Here is a 21,162-nt window from a genome sequence, read left to right on the forward strand (position 1 = left end):
ATAGTATTTCTAATAACACAAAGTTCATAGTTAATTATACATAATTAGATATGTTCCTCTAAATATCCTTCTTAGTTGGAAGAAAAATGATATTGAAGAAAGATAATACACTTGAGATCAAGACAGATATGTGTTCTTCCTTATTAAATTTTCTAAATCTCATCTTTATTCATTGTACATATATGGAGCACCAACTAAATATGCCAAGTGCTACAGCAAATGCTTTAGAGACATTATATTTTTTTTAATTTTCACAATAATCCTAAGATATATGTCTCATTACTATAATAATTTTCAAGTAGGGAAACTGAGATTATGTAATTTGCTTAAGAACATGTCACATACACAGGAAATGTTGGAGTCAGGACTCATATCAGGCAGGTTGACCTCAGAGTCCACATGCTTAACCAATATGAGATTCTGCCTTCTTGGAATGTACAAGAAAGGCCTTGAATACAAAAGTCCCATGTATTCTGGAGTCTTACAGCCTAAGTTCAAACCCCATTCAACCATATATAAGCGTGTTAATGCAATATCTATAATGGGTCTATAAACCAGATATTTTCCCATATTTTTTTTAACAGATAGATAAACTGAGACTTAGAGAAGTAAATAAGTTACCCAAAGGAACACTAATAAATGGCATTGTTTTGACTCTAAGTCTCTGTTATTTCTAATACATGCACTGCCATTCATTTCATTCTTATTTAATCATCCCAACAATACCGTGAGGTAAGTCCTGTTATCTACATTTTATGAACACTGGAACATGTTAAATGACATGTTAAATGTCTGAGTTCACCTGGTCACTGAGTATTGGACCTAGGGTTCTAGGCCACATCTGTTTGACTTAGAAGTTCATTTTCTATGATAAGTCATTGTCACTGAACTATTCTTATAATCAAGCTGCCCATTATTTTGATATTTTCCACGGATTAAGACCTTATTCATTTTAAACTTTTCTATATAATTCTGCTTGTAGATAGATGAATCTCAGACACAAAATTGACCATTTTATAGCAGTCTTTATTTTCCTAGTTCTAATCCAGATGATTCTTGGAAAACATAAAAGACTAAGAAAGGCAATAGCCTAAGAAAATGATATCACTGTGTAAAAGTTCTGTTTTGGAAATGAGTATTCACTATTTGGGATTTTTTTTAAGTGAATCTGTTTAGATATTCACTTAAATAATAAAAAATGCATAAATTATTCATTTATTTATATATTTTCCCATTCTACCAAAGAATTATCTCAAGAAGTCTGGTATTTCAACTGTTAATAGATGATTTCTTGAATATATCTTCTTGAAAAGTGAAATTAATAAAAAAAACAGAAAAGTGAAATTAATGATTTTATTTTTTTAATGTTTATTTTTGAGAGAGAGAGAGAGAGAGAGAGAGAGACAGAGTATGAGCAGGGCAAGGGCAGAGAGAGAGGGAGACACAGAATCTGAAGCAGGCTCCAGACTCTCGAGCTATCAGCACAGAGCCCCACATGGGGCTAGAACACACAAACTTTGAGATCATGATCTGAGCTGAAGTCAGACGCTTAACCAACTGAGCCACCCCAGACACTCCTGAAGTTAATAATTTTAGAAGCAATTCTTGATTTAGAGATTATATTATCCCTGGCACTAATAGCACACAGATGGAACATTCAAATTGGGTTTATCTGAGGTGAGTTTATTTGTAAAGCAGCTAATTGCAAAGACATGGGAAGGGTGTGGGGGAGTTACAAGGACTAGAGTATAAATCAAAGCTGTTACCACCCCAGTCTGTGTGGATGAGGGGAGAGAGAAGTTGCTGGAATTAGGAAGGACTGACAGTTGTGTAGAAAAGGCCATTCAGAATAAGCAGTGGCCTACTCTCACAACACATACCAGCCTAAGGTAATTGCAGAAGATCAGAATAAAAGAACTACTAACCCTATATATCTATCCTCTTGCCTTTTAATCTTGTTTCAGTGCCTCAGAATATCCTAAGCCAAGTGTAAAGTCAGAGAGTATGTGAACTTGGTGAGTTAGCCCTATAGGTCATATAGTCTTCTGGGGAAGAATATGGGATAGAGAAGGTCAGAGAACAGATCTGCAGTGCCAATGAAAATATCCAATACAAAAATTAACACTCATATTAACTAATTATGTACTTATGTTTTTATATGTATTTTATAAAATCAACCAGGATATCTATATATGCTGCTATAGTATATCAAAATTTTAGGAATAATAGGAGCACCTGGGTGGCTCAGTCAGTTATGCATCTAACTCTTGATTTCAGCTCAGGTCATGATCTCATGGTTCTTGGGATCAAGCCCTGTGTCAGGCTCTGTGCTGACAGTGCGGAATCTCCTTGGGATCCTCTCTCCCCCTCTCTCTCTGCCTCTCTCTGTCTCTCTCTCAAAATAAATAAACTTAAAAAAAACTTTAGAGTATTATAATTGTGCTTAATAATGGCTAATCATAAATATATAAACATTTGTAATCTCCTAGTAAAAAAACAAAGGAGTCTAGAGTAATTTTTTAAAAAGCTCAGAAACCTCTGAGTTAGGATTCCTACATTTAAATCAGTCATTAAAGGCGCAATCTTGAGCAAATCAGTTAACCTCTCAACACTTCAGTTTCTGTTCTGCAAAATAGAAATACTATATGCCTCACCTGGCATATAGTACTTACCTGGCACCATGGGGTTGTGGTGATAGGCTATTGGTTATGGTGTATGAGATAGTATTTTAAAAACATAATATATTATTTGTTTTCAAGAAGAAAGTGTTACATTGAATTAGGTCATCTGGCAAACATAATTTTAGGATCTGTTTTTATTTTATTTTTATTTGTTTTTCCCTGAGATAGAAATTTATTATGCTTATTAGAAAAAGGTATTGTGGATGAACAAGTAAGAATTTTAATTGAGGTTTTATATGAATAATAAATTATGTAAGCCCTTATATATATACATTAGAGTCATAATACTTTAAACAATCATGCAGTGACTTTTTTTAGCATGCTGTGTTTTTTTGTTGTTGTTGTTGTTTTGGGGTTTGTTTTTTCTCTTTTTTTTGCTTCTACACAGAAGTTTATTTTTTAAAGTTTTTATTTAAATTCCAGTTAGTTAACATACAGTGTAATATCAGTTTCAGGTGTACAATATAGTCATTCAACACTGCCAAACAACACCCAGGGTTTATCACAAGTGTCCCCCTTAATCCCCATCACTTATTTAACCCATTCTTCTACCCACCTCCCCTCTAATAGCCATCAGTTTGTTCTCTATAGTTAAAAGTCTGTTTCTTGGTTTGACTCTCTCTCTTTTTTATTTTTTTACCCTTTCTCATTTATTTTATTTCTGAAATTCTACAAATGAGTGCAATCATATGGTATTTGTCTTTCTCTGACTGACTTATCTGGCTTAGCATAATACACTTTAGCTCTATCCATGTAGTTGCAAATGGCAAGATTTCATTCTCTTTTATGGCTGAGTAATATTCTAGTGTGTGTGTGTGTGTATATATATATATATATATATATATATATATATATATATATATACACACACCACATCTTCTTTATCCATTCATCAGTCAACAGACACTTGGGCTATTTCCATAATTTGACTATAGTAGATAATGCTGCTATATGAAACCATAAAAATCCTACAGGAGAACACAGGCAGTAACCTCTTTGACATCAGCCATAACAACTTCTTTCTAGATATGTCTCCTGAGGCGAGGGAAACAAAAACAAAAATAAACTATCGGGACTTCATCAAAATAAAAAGCTTCTGCATAGTGAAGGAAACAATCAACAAAACTAAAAGGTAATCTATGGAATGTGAAAAGATATTTGCAAATGACATATCTGATAAAGGATTAGTATCCAAAATATATAAAGAACTTATAAAACTCAACACCAAAAAAATAAATAATCCAATTAAAAAATACACAGGAGACATGAATAGACATTTTCCAAAGCATACATACAAATGGCCAACAGACACATGAAGAGATACTCAAGAGCATTCATCATCAGGAAAATACAATCAAAACCATGATGAGATACATCCTCACACCTGTCAGAATGGCTAAAGTTAACACAAGAAACAACAGATGTTGGCAAGGATGTGGAGAAAAGGGAGCCCTCTTGCACTCTTGGTGGGAGTGCAAACTGGTGCAGCCACTCTGGAGAACAGTATGGAGCTTCCTCAAACAGTTAAAAATAGAACTCCCCTATGATCCAGCAATTGCACTACTAGGTATTTACCCAAAGAATACAAAAATACTAATTCAAAGAGATACATGCACCCTGATGTTTGTAGCAGTATTTGATTTTTTAAAAAGAAACTCATATTAAGAAATTATGTCTGTACACTATTTAGATAAGTATGAATGTGTAATTTAACTTAACATGAATGCCCTGATTTCTAAGCACAATTGTCTTCTTTCTAAATAATTGACAGTCATCTGTTATCTATGATCACCATATCATGTATGGTAATAACCATACATATAGTCACCTTACATATATGCCTAGTGTATTTCTACAAGAAACTATAGCAAGTGTACTTTGTCATTCTGAAAAATTTAATCCCATACTAGCAATTGTGCTTATTGAGATAAAAATATTAAAATACTCCAGAAACATAAAATAATTTATATTATGTAAGTTTTTAAACATGGGTTTAAATGTTGGTCACCTTCCTATTTTCATTCTATACACTCTTCCTGACTTATTGCATACCTATGACTCTATCCATCGCTATAACTATATAACTATAAAGCAATAACGTCTATATCATTATCCCCTGCTGGCATCTCTACCTGTGTACATCAAAGGTACCTCAAACTCAGTATGATGAAAATTAGTGAGTTTTTTTGCCCCAAGTGGTAATGTATTCAACATCTCAATAAATATACATCATTGTCTATCCAGTCACCCAGAAATTTGGATACTATCCAAATAACCACCACCTCCTAATCACTCACATCTAATTCATTGCAAAATTCACTAATTGATGCCACTTGTTTACAGGCTACCATTTTCAATCTCCTCTTCCCAGTATTATTGAAGTGATTTTCTAACATACAAGTGTGATCAGTTACTTTTCTGCTTAAAACCTTTTCATATCCTTGTAACAGTTTAGTACCAGTGATGGGTGACCATTATTTAAGATTTCTCCCATCATTTTTTACTTTACCATGACCTCCACCCTACCTTTGTCCCCTACAAATATAGATATCTCCCACTCTCAGTCCTTTTCCTAATCCACACTGTTTCAGGTCTCCATGGCTATGGTCACACTGTGCCTTTCCCATATAATAGATTTCTCTCCACCCCATCACCACCCCAGTCTGGCAGATACAAACTACCTGTGAGTCAAACTGTTCTAAGAACTACCACCATTATACATGCTCCTTACCACTCTTCTTTCCAAATTGACCACATCTTTTGTGGTCTTTTATCATAAATGCATTTATTTTTATTCTATCAGTCTCTTTCTCTTCACTAGAATATAAAACTCCTTAAGATCAGCAGTACTAACTTGATGTTTCTAATGGCTAGTAAACAGGAGTGTTAAAAATTACATATTCAATGAAAGAATGACTTGAAGAACAAAGTTCTGTAAGGATAATGTTCTACTTTTACCAGTCTATTTCTATATTCCCCAACTGGCTGTGATAAACCTGAAAATAATAACTTTTTGGTATGGTAAGAGGAATGTATTAAAAAAGTAAAAAAGAAATGTTTGGATAACTAACAGTTATAGTGACATAGTTCTGACTTCCCATATGGTTTTCCAATAGAAAAAAAAATCTTACAAATAACAACAGATATGTTATATTTTATTATTTCTTTTCAGGCTAACATTAGGGGTTGTTCATAATTTTATCATGTAACTATTCTTGCACACTGAACTTTCTGCCTCAAAAGAATTAGATACTAAGGGAGATAAATGCCCTTTATTTTTTTGCCAAGATGAAAGAATTCTCTACTAAATTTGTTCTATGCTAAAATAAGATAAGAATTAAAACACATAAATTTGCATTCTCAATATAAAAGCTTGCATTTAAAAAATCAAAGCGTGAGTTAGTCGTGTCTTTTAAGTCTAAAGACATTTAAAATTAGGACGGCAGTTATGGGCACTCAAAAAAATAGACTTTATCCACTTTAAGTCACAATGCTTTTCACTTAGAAATTTCCTTTTCAGGCCAACATTTCTCTAACTCCCATTATGTTGAACTTATACAATTTTGGACTATTTGATTTAATGATAGAATTCTATGAACATTATGCTAATTAATTTAATGTATTTTATTAAATCTATCTCTCTCCAACCATATATTTTGTTAAAAGTAAAATGTGAAATCTATGTTCTCATTGTGTTTTTTCTAAAACAGACACACACACAAACACATAGTGTCCACTTTACCCCAGAAGAAAGACTTTATAATAAGAAATACAGTAAACGTATTTTCAGTAAATTTCATACAGTGTAAAGGAGATGGAATTTCTTAAAGTCCAAGAATTTGTAACAAATTTAAAAAGAAAGAAACATGAAGAGAAATTCCTAGAAATTCTTGTTATAAGATTTACAAAATCTTGTAGAAAGCTCCGTGTTAAGCCTGAGCATTGAGGCCTTCTAACAGAAACTCTGAATTATTTTCAGTTATCACATGGCTCTGCAGAAAGCAATGGGTAATAAGCCATAACACAGTCCAGTCAAAGCACAAGCCAACAGAAGAAGTCACTATTAGAAGGCCCAGGTCAGGGAAGGAGGAGAATTTCTCTCAGCTGTGATATGTTATTGCTGAGAGGAATCCATACTATGGCACAGTCTGATGTGTTCAATTTTTTTAAAGTTTGTTTCTTGGGGTTCCTGGGTGACTCAGTTAAGTGTCTGACTCTTGGTTTTGGCTTAGGTCATGATCTCAGGGTTTGTGAGTTTGAGCCTAGCATCAGGCTCCATGCTGACAGTGTGGAGGCTGCTTGGGATTCTCTCTCTTTCTCTCTCTCTCTCTCACTTTCTCTCTCGCTCTCAAAATTTATTTATTTATTTTGAGATAGAGAGCAAGGAGGGGCAGTGAGAGGGAAGGGGCAGAGAGCTCAACCCAGGGCTTGAACTCACAAACCATGAGATCATGACCTGAGCTGAAATCAAGAGTTGGACGGTTAACCTACTGAGCCACCCAGGCACCCCTCAATTTGTATTCCTTTCAATGCACTTTTAAAATGTTTTAAATTGAGATATAACTGACATATAACCTCACCTAAATTTAAGGTGTCACACATCTTGAACAACATTGGTTCACATCGATTGGTACACATATAATATATACTGCAATATGATCGGTAACATAGCAATAGCTCACACCTCTAGGGCATCACATAATTATCTTTTATTTTGTATGGTTAGAACGTTTCAGATAGAGTCTCTTGATAACTTTGAAGTATAAAATACAGTATTGTGGTGTGTTAATTTTTGAGACAAAACAGCAAAGGTAAATAAAATTTAAATGATCGGTCCCATATTACACAGCCAATATGGACCAATTCAGGAAGAGTTCTATCTCCTGGAAGCCCTTCTCTCGTGATACGTTGCACATTTCTTTTCATAAGGTGTTTTTTGAGCAAAATGCCTGGAGCTGAGGTAGAAAACAAGCCAAACCCCATTAAATATAAAAGCAGATGTATACACAATTGTATAAGCAGTTGCTTGTGATTCCGAGGCTAGCATGAACATGAGGGCAGAGGCGTAGTTAGCTGCAGAGGACATTTTGTAGTAAAAGTCTCACTTCTGGGCCTCATGTTTGTCTATTTTTTCCCAATGTCAATCACAACTTCCCATGTCCTCTATTTTCAGAAAGCACTATAAAAAGACAAATCCTATTACATAATGACAAAGCATAATGCAATTTTTCTAAGTCAAGATAGTAAATTTTGTGAAAAAATTCTGGTATTTGACTGCTTAGCTTCAAATTTTAGCCCTAGCCTGAGTAAAGGCAGGCAAACTATTTCATCTCCCATGCCTCTGTTTCCTTAACTTCCAGGTGAGGATATTACTAGCATGTTACTGGGTTTTCATGAGGAGTATATGACTAAGACTAAAAATACTTCAAAGCTTCCAACAATGCTTGGCACACAATAAGCCACATATCTAAACTTAGATCGTTTGTTATTCTAGTATTAAGCTTTAATACCAGCATCTACCTCTAAATATGTATATGGTGCATTTTTTGAGCTTTTATGGTATACTTAAAACATATAAGCTAAGCGTTAGCATTTTTAAATTTATTTCATTTTTTTATTTTAAAAATGTATTTATTTATTTTGAGAGAGACAGAGACAGTGTGAGCAGGGGAGATGCCAAGAGAGAGAGAGAGGGAGAGACAGAGAATCCCAAGCAAGCTCCACACTGCCAGCACAGAGCCAGATGCAGGGCTAGAACTCACAAAATCATGAGATCATTATTTGAGCCAAAACTGGGAATCGGACGCTTAACCAACTGAGCCACCCAGACTCCACTCATTTTTTTTTTATTTTAGAGAGAGAGAGCACAAGCCTGGGGGTGGGGGGGGGGAGAGAGAGAGAGAGAGAGAGAGAGAGAGAGAGAGAGAGAGAGAGAGAGAGAATCTTAAGCAGGATCCATGCTCACCACGGAGACCTACACAAAGCTCTATCAGACGACCCTGGGATCATGACTTGAGCCGAAATCAAGTCAGATGCTCAACTGACTGAGCAACTCAGGTGCCCCTATGTGTTAGCATTTTTAAGGTGTAAATTTATGACTCAGAGTATGGGAAATAGAAAGGAATACAGTGTAGTGTCAGCTAGAGTATCTTATTCTGGTTTATGTTATTAACCCCATCACCTGTAGGCTTATTGAGGGCAGGACAATAGCAATATCATATTATTTTAAATACGTTAAACTGGCTTTACATGAATCAGCTGATAATTCTGCTGTGTGATATTGCTGGTGTGATAAGCCTCAGAATTTATAATGCTTACATTTTTAAATTTTCCTATTTTAATTCCCACTATACTTTTTCACCCTCATCCCCTTTTCCAATCTCTTATCTTATTCATCTCTCTTCTTATTGTTTTCCAATCTGCCTTTCAGCCCCCACACTCTTCTAAGCCCCAAAGTGACTGCAGGTCATTTCTTCACTCCTTGGATGAGTCCTATACCTGGTAAGGGAATGTAATGACTGTAAAACACCTAGTACATCAATGGATCAGCCTGAAGGTGGCCCATACTCATGAACTATCCCTCTCCATAAAGGAATCTCATGTATTGATCTGTTCTTTCATTTGTTTGTATATTCATTTAGCAAACATTTATTGAAAGTGAGTCTATGCCAGGTACTGTGTTGGGCATTCTCACATTCCCTTCCCAATAATATCATCTATCTATTAGCAATACTATTTTTATCAATTAGCAATAATCATGGCTTGGATAATCCTCACTGGCTATGATACTGCTACTATGCAAAGCTGACAGTGCTGCCTTATCAACTCCAGTTTATACATGAAGAAACTAAGATTGAGAGGTTTTAAGTAACTGCCCAGGATGGTATGCATTAGACACATCTTATGGAGTCTCTCTATGAATAATAAGCCAGCCAGATAATTTCATACAAGAGTAGAGCAGGCCATCATTCACCCATTCATTCATACAACCATTTATTTGTGGCGGGGGGTGGGGGGGGGAGGATTGTATGTTTGTTTGTTTGCAGAAGTTAATAGTATCCCTAGCCTTGTGTGAGGTATTAGGAGAAAGTCTGCTTTTAGGAAAAAGGGCGGTATTACTTACCAGTGCTGATGCTTTATATATATTAACTCGCCTAGTTCAAGGACAGGCTGGCAAATTTTTGGTCCAGAAGACTAAATAAAATCATCCTACTCAAGAATCATTCCACTCTGACTCAAGTCTAATATCCTATATCATTTGGGCCTGATTTCTGAAGTTCAGTCATTCTTTTCAAATAATGCTCCTTGAATTGTTGCAAGCCTTTGATAAATTTTCAGAGTTCAGGAAAAGTTGACTTTGACAACTTTTGCTATTGTTCTCATTGGTTTAATTGAAGAGCAGATTTCCACAGGTCTTTACTCCATCCTGTCAGAATTCCTTCCATGCTATGGTTTTAAACTCACTTCTTGTATTGCTTTTTGGTCTCATTCTTTATAATCAAGTTCATTGTTATCCTTCAGTTGCAGTAATTGAGTCTTGGCTCTGATTTGTTTTGTAATAGTTCAAATACCTCCATTGCTGAGGTGGTGCTGCCTTGTTTAATTCATCTTCCTAGAATCATGTTGCTAAACCTCAGTATTGATTCTCACTCTCTGTTTAAACACTATTTTAGGGGCACCTGGCTAGCTCAGTTGGTGGGATATGTAACTCTTGATTTCAAGATTCTAAATGCAAGCCCTATGCTGGGTATAGAGATTATTTAGAAATTAAAAAAAAGTCTTAAAAAAAAAGGGGCACTTGGGTGGCTCAGTTGGTTAAGCATCTCACTCTTGAATTCGGCATGGGTCATGATCACACAGTTCATGAGACTGAGCTCTGCGTCAGGTTCTGCATTGACAGTGCAGTGCCTGCTTGGGATTCTCTGTCTCCTTCTCTCTCTCTCTCTTCCTTGCTACTTTCTGTGTATATATCTGGTGCACAACTTAAGAAAAAGATGAAGTCATTCCTAATATCCTTTTATATTAGTCCTGGTATTAATTCTATGTATAGTGTAAGTTACACAGAAAAGAATGGTACCTCCCTAGGCTTTGTTGTTTAGACCTAGATTTATAGGGAAAAAATCATCCCAGAAAGAAGAATTTAAAAGATAGTTGTTCCCATATGAAGGCAAGAACCCCAAGCTGAAGAAAGCTATACTTTTAAAACCAAGTGCCTTAGTTGACTGTTACTCTGAATTTATTTTCTTTTTATTATAACTAATTTATTAGTAAATTCCCATATAGAAATTTTATATTGGTTTCTGGTATACTATGGGAATGTAGTGGAAAGGTCATATATATTCATATTTGGATATTAAAGGGAGTGCCATTTAAGCTCTGAACTCAATATGGTAGAGAAAACTGTAATCAGTGAGAGAACTCCAAGGGAAAGATTTATCTTTCAGGGTAAAAGTAAGGATAGAAGGTCCTCCATGCCTCACATAGATAATTCCTCTGATGACTTTGGTACATTGGAAATCATTTTAAGGAAACCTTCATTTTTCACTCACATAGGTATCATGTCCTAATTACCTTTATCCCGGAACTTCTTAGGAAGTTCCATGAAGATCTCAAGTACTTATCTCCAGAAATCTGGCATGCCCTCCCTCCCCAACTGCAGACTGGATTAGATGTCCCCCTGATGTACCCCACTTCCTTTTGTACCTATTCCACATTTTCTATTAGCCTTCCTTAAACCCTACAGAACTGCAGGATTTTGACTTGCCTTCATTATCTCAGTAGCTAGGACAAGAGTTGCTACCAATAGATGCTCAATAAATTGCTTGTGGAACTTTTATTTGACATTCTTCTTGTTTGTTCAGACTGTTTCCCATTACTTCCCCCAAATCTGACAAGCTGCATTATTCATTCCAATAGGATTTTCCTAGCCTATATAGTTCAACCCCTCTGACTTAAAGATTTACTATACTACCATCTAGATCTCTTTTCCCACTGGAATTCTATCTTGACTCAGCTTTTCTTTTCTTTCTTTCTTTTTTTAATGTTTATTTATCTTTGAGAGAGAGAGAGAGTGCACAGCGGGGAAAAGCAGGGGGGGAGGACACAGAATCCGAAGCAGGCTGTGAGCCCAGAGACTGATGCAGGTCCCGAATCCATGAACCATGAGATCATGTCCTGATCTGAGGTCGGACCTTCAACTGACTGAGTCACCCAGGCACCCCTTGACTCAACTTTTCTTATAAGACACACTAGTATTGTTTTTCTTTTTTCTTTTTCTTTTTTTTTTTTCTTTTTTGGCAAGGATCATATGGAGCAATTTATACTTCCTGAGTCAATTTCCTCTTCATCCATTTTCTGTTTCTTGTCTTTCTTCTCTTTAATACTCTGAAATCATATAATAGTTATCACAAACTCTTACTCTCTAAGTAAATAGTTATTTCCTCATCTTCCATAATTCTAAAGATTGTTTCACATTACTGATCTAGCTCACTCTTTTGAAGCTTCCCTCAGATTTGCAAAACTCTTCTCATGCTTAGATCTCTACCTGCCTTAGGAGAGTTCCCTTGTCAGTACACACAGAGTCTACACTCCTCACAAACAGCTCAGCCTCACTGCAGCCTCTGTGACATTAATCAGCTGCAATACAAGAACTGCTTACTTACATCAGGTTAGAGGGCAGGTGGCCATTTTCCTGCAACTTGCTCACCTGCTTAGATGGTCTGGATCCTGAAATACTTCTCTATCTCTCATTGCAAATGGCATTTTTTAATCAACCATGTTATGTCTAATTTGAGCCCTGTGTTGTGTACAACATTGCTATTTTACACAGTGACTGTGACTCTGCCTGGGATCACTGTCTAGATCAGGGGGCTGAACAAAGACTCTACTCCGGCTCAAACTCTGTAAGCTACTCCACATAGCAGCGTGTACTGATGATGTGGATTTCAGCCTCAGTTTTGCTGAGAACCATACCCATCTCCTCTCTCTCTCTCTCTCTCTCTCTCTCTCTCTCTCTTTCTTTCTTCTGACACTCTTTCCCCTTTTCTGTCTTCCCTCTGTCCCCTCCATCAGTCAGATATCGAGCCTCAGCATAGCTTTGCCCATTCTCCTCCTTGGTGGGTATTCAGCTTCTCCTCATTTTTCATGACCACAAATTGCTTTAAATTTCATTTTATTTGCTGCTTGCTCTTAAAACAGTATCTGGCACAGTAATACCATTCAGTAATATCAACTTCTATTATTATTTTACTTCTACCCATTTCAAACCCTGGGAAGACCCAAGATCTGGGATTTTATCTGATATCAATTGCGTGTGCTGTGTAGCCTATCTCGAATCATTTCTTCTTCTTTTACCAAAATGTGTGTGTGTTGGGGGTAGAAAGTGGTGGGAGGGATGTATAAAACTATTCACTGGCATACGGAGATGCCACATAAATTCCTACTACATCTTTTTTTGGTCTTTTTGTGCTCATCTTTTCCTTCCAAAGGCCATTGAATTTTCTGTTCAGTACACAGAGTCTACCTCTTTCATATATCTTCCCTACCCACTACAAGGCATAGTATTGTTTTCCTTTGGTCTACTAAAAATATTCCACCCTTGAGACACCTGGGTGCTTCAGTCAGTTAGGCATTCGACTCTTGATTTCAGCTCAGGTCATGATCTCATGGTTTGTGAGTTCAAGCCTCGCATCAGGCTCTGCCCTGAGAGCATGGAGCCTGCTTGGGATTCTGTCTCTTCCCTTCTCTCTCTGCCCCTCCTGCATGCTATCTCTCTCAAAATAAATAAATAAACTTAAAAAAAATATTCCACTCATGTAGTCCCTTGCATGATTTCCACTTTTTGGTACGCCTTTGACCCCAATTTAATCAGGTGCCTTGAGAGCCCAGTCTATTTTCTGAGCTAAGTGCACACAAGCATACACACAAGATATACATATTCATGCTCACACCCCCATGAGTGTAAAATTTTCCTGAAGTCCAGAGTAATTAGTCAGAATCTAAGACCTTATAGCAAGTTAAATCAGAAAGACCAAGTAAAGCACAAATTTACAGCTGTATCATGAAAAACCTTGCATGTTCATAAAAAAACAACAACAAAAAAAAAAAAAAAAAAAAAAAAACTCTGCCAGCCCAAGGTCTGTTCAATTAGACTCTTTGATGGTAGAATTTATTCTAAAAAAAACCTCACCTCCATGCTGTGCCATTTCTACATAAGAATTGGAGAGAACTATGCAGATCCTGCACCTGTTGAGTTATACAGAAAATCTACAGGAAACCCAGAGTTCAAGTGCATGTGATTAAGTACAAAAGATTAGAATAAAAACCTTAGGTGGTTATGGTTTCTGCTGTTATTTTAACTCTCCATGCTCTTGTACATCATATATCATTAGTGGGCAAAAATCACATAATAACAAACTACTAGCCTTATGCCTAAAGTTCTTAGACAATGGGTATTATGTGAACATCTATGGCTATTCTGAGCGTACCAAATGATCAAGCCAAACAGAAAGGTTATCACGTTGTGCTTATGAATTTTGGTAACGAGGGGCCTTGTGTTTCGCATGTCTGTGATTCTGGAGAGCAGATTTCAGTTGAGCCTTGTGGCAGCTCCTGCAGGGGCTAATCAGGATTGCTGCTGTGACTAAAACTGAGGTTGCAGCTGCTTGGGAGATGATTTTCATTAAAGCTGCCTGCCAGTGTCAACACAGAATCCAGACCGACCAGATTTTAGAAACAAAATGTGATACTTGCAAGGCACTTGGGCACAGTATTCATAATTTTCTAATGATGGCATTGTCTCTTTTCACCAAGAATGGAAATAAAGTCTTTAAGCAATTATTGACATAGAATTCACCCTATAACAGCTTGGCTAAATGTGAACATTTCCATTATCTCCTTCTATCTGATAATAATGATAATAATAATAATAATAATAATAATAATAATAAATGTGCAAATTTTGTCATGGAATATACATGTCTTCAGCATTTGAAAATGAATTACAGCTATTGACATTTTGGAGTATAATCCTAAATAGTGGTAAAAGTCATGGAGTTCTGAGTAATGATGTACATGTAAAAATATTGGTAAAAAATTTGGGGGTTTATTTAAGGACAGAAGTTAATCTTAAATTTATATATAACTGCACTTTTTTCCTTGGTTTAAAAAAAAGTAGCTCTATCTATAGAATTATTTCTAGTAAGTTAATAGGTTCTTAGAAAAAAAAATACATGACTTAGAGGAAACCTCTAATAGATATCAAAATTTCTATGGCCATTAAGATATTTAAAAATACTTATGGGGTGCCAAGGTAGCATAGTCCGTTGAGTGTCTGACTTGGGCTCAGGTCATGATCTCGCGGTTCGTGGGTTCGAGTCCTGCTTCGGGCTCTGTGCTGACAGCTCAGAGCCTGGAGCCTGCTTCACATTCTCTGTCTCCCTCTCACTCTCTGCCCCTCCCCCACTCTCAAAAATAAATAAACATTTAAAAAAAGATATTTATTAAATCACATTATCTTAGCTGTTTTAGTGTTAGTATACAGATTTCAGATGGTAAGGTGATGACTATAAAATGATATAATTCTTTATTAAAATAAGTTTAGTGCTTCAAAACTAGGTTGATAATATGAAGACAGGAAGTGTTATTTTCCAAAAGAAATATAGTGATGATGAGTCACAGAAGTGCTGTATTATGGGGTGCCTGGATGCTCAGTCGGAAGAGTGTACAACTCTTGATCTTGGGGTCACGCATTGGAGCTCCACATTGGGTGCAGAAATTACTTTAAAAAACAAATAAAATGATGTTTTAAAAAGTTCTGTATTATAATAATGGTATTTGGTGTCAGTGTAAAAAAAATTAAAAACAAAACCCTTCCCTCCATTGCTTTACCCCAACAACTATATTGTTTCTTTTTTTTTTTTAATTTTTTTAATGTTTATTTATTTTTGAGAGAGAGACAGAGTGTGAGCAGGGGAGGGTCAGAGAGAGAGGGAGAATCTCTCTGAATCTGAAGCAGGCTCCAGGCTCTAAGCTGTCAGCACAGAGCCCAACGTGGGGCTCAAACTCACACACTGTGAGATCATGACCTGAGCTGAAGTTGGACGCTCAACTGACCAAGCCACCCAGACGCCCCTATATTATTTCTTCAGTCACATGCAAATTATATTTGATTTTTTAATAAGTTAAATTTTTATGGGAAGTAGTGAAAACATATCTTAATTCAAGACTATTTCATGCCATCTTGCATCCAAGCACTTTCCTGGTCTATTGGACATTCCTCCTATGCTTCTGAGAGTAGCTGATAGGATTCCACAATTAAGAGCCACATCTCTGACATAAAACTTGTATTTAATAAATATTAGTTTACTACATGATTTTTTCTAGTTTCTATCTCAATCTCTGATCCTTATCAGGCTCTGTTCCAAAATACAGAAGATCTGAATGTTAGGAGGATTTTGCAGCGATACCAGATCAGAAATACACCTGTAAATTTATGATTGCTGATAAGAAAAAGTTTAGATTGTTAATAGCATATATTTGTATCTTTTTAAATAAACACAATAAAATGCTTCTTATTTTAGTCATTAGGATCTAAACTGTTTTTTTTAATGACCGAAAGAAAAATAGAATAAAAAATAGGATCAATCCATGAAAAGAAGTTAGTTTTTAGACATCTTTCAAAATTGCAATTAACAGGCACTCACTAAGGAGACATTACTATCTTAGAACATGTTCTTCAAACACAGAAATGTACTGGCATTTATCATACAATCTCTCAAGGTAATATAAATTCTAGGAGAGGCAAAAGTTTACTAAGAAGGGAAAGAAAGAAATGATACTGCCTGATGAGACTAAGCTGTCAAAAAGCTGTAGAACTTGCCTATCCCCATTCATGAGGTTGATCCCTCTGCTTACAGGTGCCAAATGGTAATTCCTAATATGCATGTGTTATTTGAATGTGTGTGCATAACAAGTGAACATAAACATGAGTTTTTTAATTAAATTACTATATCTCTACAGAATGCTAGTCATCATATCAGCCCTCCCACTTCGATCTGAGAACAATTCATATAGGCTTAATAATACTTGATACAATGTAACTGCCCCCAAATTATCAGCTGTTCTCTCCAGCTCCACTTCTGTTACCTAGACAGCCGGGGGGGGGGGGTCCCAATTCAGTATGCTACCTTAGTCTGCCCTTCTGAATAGCACATTTGTTCTAGATTTTATTCCTCTTCTTTCCCTTCTTAACATATTGGGTTCACTATTGGTGCATAACTGTACAATCTGAAACAGAATTTTGAAATAAGTTTTCATACATTAAAATCTCTCTTCTCAGCTGAGACTAGGGTAGTGAGTAATGTGAAAATGTCAGACACTATGACAGGGTCAGTTCGTGCATTGTCTCCCCAAATGTACCTGTTATGTAGCTGCATTTTCTGCACATCCCAAAGACTGGCTCTGTATGAAAATCTACACTTATAATTAATGTCCTCATAAAGAGTTTCTGTATGCATCATATATATATGAAGGTGAATACACTTTTCATACCTATAATTTAATTATATTTTGGACAGTATGAAAAAAAAAAAAGTCCTTACCTAACCTGAATGAGCTTGTGTCAGTTTTATAGAAATTTTTATGGGCAATTTTTGATTCCTTTTTCTTCTTCCTGGGACAGCATCTCTAGGCATTCAGAATGGTTGAGTGTTTGACATACCCCCTGTAGACCGTCCTGCGTTTTGCCTCTAACAAACCAGGCTGTCCTGAACCCCTAGTAACAGAATCATTTACCTTAATACGAATTAGGTTGGGAAAGCACCAAAATCTTCATGCACCCAAGCTGACTTTGAGGAGTTCATGCTGTGACATCTGAAGTTGTTATGAGGTTGTCCAGAATGAAGCAATACTTCATCAGGGCCTTCCATGTGTGCTAAGTGTGTTCATGACAGGACCAAGCATGCTTTCCTTTATGAGGAGCAGAAAAATCTTTGTGAAAGTGTTGAAGGCACAATCACAGAGTCAAAAAGCTAAATTAAAAAAAAAATTGAAGCTTTTTTGAGTAATAAAAAAAATCAAAGGGAAAAAAAGATCTCTGATTAGGATTAGTTGTAACAAGAACCTATGGAATTTTTTTTTAATGTTTTTGTGTGTTTATTTTTGAGGCAGAGAGAGACAGAGCATGAGCAGGAGAAGGGCAGAGAGAGAGGAAGACACAGAATCTGAAGCAGGCTCCAGGCTCTGAGCTGTCAGCACAGAGCCTGACACGGGGCTGGAACCCATGAGCCGTGAGATCATGACCTGAGCTGAAGTCACATGCTTAACTGACAGAGCCACCCAGGCACCGCAAAACTTATGGAATTCGTAAAAAAAAAAAAAAATGCCCAAGCCCCATCTCTATGAATTCTGCTTGAGTGTTGAGAAGGACCAACTATCTATATAGGTTTTTTGAGGGGAGCAGGTTTGGTCAGTTTTAATTGTTATTTATTTATTAATTTATTTTTATTGAATTAACATACAGCATTGTATTAGTTTCAGGCATACAATATTATGATTCAACATTTCTATGCATTACTCAGTGCTCATCACAATAGGTGTACTCTTGGGGCGCCCGGGTGGCTCAGAAGGTTAAGCATCTGACTTCGGCCCAGGTCATGATCTCATGGTTTGTGAGTTTGAGCCCGCATCAGGCTCTGTGCTGATGGGTCAGAGCCTGGAGCCTGCTTCGGATTCTGCGTCTCCCTCTCTCTCTGTCCCTCCCCCACTCATGCTCTGTCTCTCTCTCTCTCCCCTTCAAAAATAAACATTAAAACAAAGTAAAAAAAAATAGGTGTACTCTTTTTTTTTAATTTATATATTTATTTTGAGAGAGAGAGAGAGAGAGAGAGAGAGAGTGGGGGAAGGGCAGAGAGAGAGGGAGAGAGAGAATCCCAAGTAGGCTCCTCACTGACAGCTCAGAGCCTGATGCAGGCTGATCTCATGCTTTGTGAGATCACAACCTGAGCTGAGATCATGACCTGAGCCCAAATCAAGAGTCAGATGCTTAGCAGACTGAGCCACCCAGGCACCCCACAATAAGTGTACTCTTAATTTGCTTTATCTATTTCACCCATCCCGCTCACCTACCTCTCCTCTGGCAAACCACAGTTTGTTCTCTGTATTGAGGAATCCTTTTTTCTTTTGTCTCTTTTTTTCTTTGTTTGGTTTCTTAAATTCCACAGATAAGTGAAATCATATGGTATTTGTCTTTCTCTGGTAATTCTATTTTTAATCTTTGGAAGAACCTCCATACTGTATTCCATACTGTATTCCATACTCGTCTTGACAATGTGGGAGAATTTCTGTTTCTCCATATCCTCAACAATACTTATCATATCTTGTCCTTTTGATTGTGGCCATTATGACAGGTGTAAGGTGATATCTCATTGCAGTTTTCATCTGTATTTGTCTGCTGATTAGTGATGTTCAACACATTTTCATGTGTCTGTGGGCCATTTGTTTGTATTCTGTGGAAAAAATGTTCATGTGCTCTGCTCATTTTTAATCAGAGCATTTGTGTTTTGGTGTTCAGTCATATAAGTTCATTATATATTTTTAACTCCTTATCAGATATATCATTTCCAAATATCTTCTCCCATTCAGTAGGTTGCCTTTTTTTGTTTTTGATGGTTTCTTTCACTGTGTAAAAGCTTTTTATTTTGATGGAGTCTCAATAGTTTATTTTTACATGTTTCTCTTGTCTCAGGAGACATATCTAGAAAAATGTTTTTATGGCCAATGCCTATGCTTTATTCTAGGAGTTTTATGGTTTCAGGTCTCACATTTACATCCATTGTGAGTTTATTTTTGTATATGGTATAAAAAAGTGATCCCATTTCATTCTTTTGCATCAGCTGTCCAGCTTTCTTCACATCATTTGGTCTTTTTCCCATTATATATTTTACCTCCTTTGTCATAGATTGACCATTTAAGTGTGGGTTTTTATTTATTTATTCCTGGGCTCTGTATTTTGTTTTATTAATCTATGTTTCTATTATTGTGCCAGCACCATACTGTTTTGACTTACTTTGTAGTAAAAAGCCTTGTATCATATCTTGAAATCCAGGATTGTAACTAAGATTGTTCTCCTTTCCCAAGACAAGATTGCTATGGCTACTTGGGGTATTTTTGTGCTTCATACAAATTTTAGTATTATTTGTTCTGATTCTGTGAAAAATGTTGTTAGTGTTCTGATAGGGATTGATTAAGTTTGTAGATTGCTTTGGATTGTACAGACATTTTAACAATATTGGTTCCCCAATCCATAAGCATGGAGTGTCTTTCCATGTGTTTGTGTTATCTTCAATTTCTTTCATCAGTGTTTTATAGCTTTTGGAGAGCAGGTCTTTCACTTCTTTGGCTAAATTTATTCTTAGGTATCTTATTGTTGGTTTCTTTTTAAGTTTATTTTTTTTTTTTTGAGAGAGAGAGAGAGAGAGAGAGAGAGCATGCAAATGGGGCAGGGCAGAGAGAGAGGGAAAGAGAGAGAATCCCAAGCAGGCTCTGTGCTGTCATTATGGAGCCCAGTGAGGGGCTTGAATTCATGAACAGCAAGATCATGACCTGAGCCATAGTCAGATGCTTAACCAAATGAACCACCCAGATGCCCCTTAGGTATTTTGTTCTTTTTGTTGCAATTGTAAATAGGGTGTTTTCTTAATTTATATTTCTGCTACTTTATTTTTAGTGTATAGAAATGCAACAGATTTCTGAATATTAATTCTATATCCCTATCTGTATAGTTTTTAATGATCAAAATTATTAGATATTATTTAAATCATTAGGTTATTATTTACATTTCAAAATATATTAGAAATATTGTTTTCAGTGGGATTTTCTAAGTGCACATTAGTATATCTAATTTTATATCTCAAGACTCATGGTAAAAATAAATAATAGTTACATATGAACTTCAAAATTCAAATTTTCTGATGATTTATACCCTGACTGATATGCCCAAATTCGAAAGACCCCCAAGAACAAACCACCAGAGTCCAGAGTCAAAGCCAAGTGCAAGGGTTGTTTATTGCAGGTTGGAACCTGGACTTCCACACACTCGTTACCGGTGACGCTGAGGTCCCGAGTGAGGATCTTACAGCTTCTTTTATAGACAGGCACAAACAAGTTAGGGATTTTTTTGTGGTTACAGAGCTGTTATTGGTTGACATTTAAATTTGAACACTCAGCAGAACTTGATTGGTTCCCGCCTTTTTTTTTCAAACCACTCAGCAGAACTTGATTGGTTCCTGCCTTTAGGTCAGACCACAATCGGGCAGCCCTGGCTGGTTCCGGGAACGGTTGGGGGGGGGCGGGTGGGGGGGTGGGGGGGGTCTTTTCTTTGCAGTTGTGAGTACACCTGGTAATTTTTCTCTTAGTCTCTCATGACCTATTACTTAAAAGAAAACCAATATCTCTCATATATTTTTCCACAAACACCTTGGCA

Source organism: Acinonyx jubatus, chromosome B3 (genome assembly GCF_027475565.1).
Source record: "Acinonyx jubatus isolate Ajub_Pintada_27869175 chromosome B3, VMU_Ajub_asm_v1.0, whole genome shotgun sequence".
Taxonomy (NCBI): Eukaryota; Metazoa; Chordata; class Mammalia; order Carnivora; family Felidae; genus Acinonyx; species Acinonyx jubatus.